Source organism: Alosa sapidissima, chromosome 2 (genome assembly GCF_018492685.1).
Source record: "Alosa sapidissima isolate fAloSap1 chromosome 2, fAloSap1.pri, whole genome shotgun sequence".
Taxonomy (NCBI): Eukaryota; Metazoa; Chordata; class Actinopteri; order Clupeiformes; family Clupeidae; genus Alosa; species Alosa sapidissima.
Window position 1 is genome coordinate 31,070,847 of NC_055958.1, and position 1,164 is coordinate 31,072,010.

At 53.1% G+C, this 1,164-nt stretch overlaps 1 long non-coding RNA gene across 1 annotated transcript in view; it reads left to right on the top strand.

Moving 5' to 3' along the window:
* The first annotated feature begins 903 nt into the window (after nucleotides 1-903).
* LOC121704053 overlaps nucleotides 904-1,164 on the top strand; it is a 3,451-nt gene continuing 3,190 nt past the window's right edge. Inside the window, exon 1 of the long non-coding RNA XR_006030220.1 lies at nucleotides 904-1,113. This is a non-coding gene — a long non-coding RNA (uncharacterized LOC121704053). The remainder of the gene's footprint in view (nucleotides 1,114-1,164) is intronic.

Consider the following 1,164-nt stretch of genomic DNA (forward strand, 5'->3'; position numbering starts at 1 on the left):
TAAGCTATGATAAGCACCTGTACTTCCTCAGCAGTCAGCTCCTAATAACCTATTTAAATCCACAGAGCCAGTTCAGACAGACTTATTCTGGGCTACGGGACACAGTGCACCTCCACTATGACAACATGGAAGACCCTCTGGCGGAGCCAACATTGGCGCGTTGTGCCGTAAGCACCATGCCAGCGTCGCTCTGCCAGGGGGTGAGGGGAGCACATGACTGCACCACTGTCTCCACTCAGCCTCGCAGGAATCTGGGCAGTCAGCTGGCAAGAGACGTCAGACCCACGTCACCCACTCCCAAACTCATTCACTCCCTCACTTGTCCTCTCCCTCCCCCCCCCCTCTCTCTTTCTCTCTCTGTCTGTATATCTCTCTATCTTTCTCTCTCTCTCTCTCTCTCTGTCTCTCTATCTCTCTCTCTCCCTCTGTTTGAGCACATGGTGGCTCGATGCCGACGGGTTGTCGCAGTGTCCTGTGCGCTGGCAGTCCCAGTGGTGGCCTCTGTGCCTCTGACTGCAGCCTGGATGTCTATATTAGGTGGCCAGAGCCTGGCCCCCGGACAGAGTAAGAAACAGAGTGAGAGAGAAAGAGAGGGAGAGAGAGAGAGGGAGAGAGAGAGAGAGAGAGAGAGAGAGAGAGAGAGAGGGAGAGAGAGAGAGAGAGAGAGAGAGAGGTGTGCGGGTGACACAGCCATGATGATGTCACGGTCATGCCTCCCCGGTATGGCCCTTATCAGCTTGAGATAGCGTCCACTCGCTTGTTTTTTACATTCCACCTCACACAGCCCCCCCCCCCCCCAGTCCTCCCCTGGGGGGTGGGGGGGGGGGTTGTTTGGGGGTCATTCCACCAACCCCTGTTCTTTTAAAGGCACAAAACAGGCACCCAGGATTCCGTCATCACTATGCCAACTGCGCATTTTAAATAGCTGACAAAGAGCAAAGAGTGATTTACATTTCGGGTGGGAACTTTGGACAGGAAAAAAAAGAGAGGGAGAGAGAAATATGACTGGCATTTACACCCTAGATCCTGGCACCCTATCAACAACCAACGCTGCATCAACAGCTAATATTATCCTGAGCCTGGAGACTTCACAGCAGCAGTGCTAGACGATCGGTAAGGAGGAACCTATCGGAATTTTTGGATTCCTCTTCTCTTAAAACACGC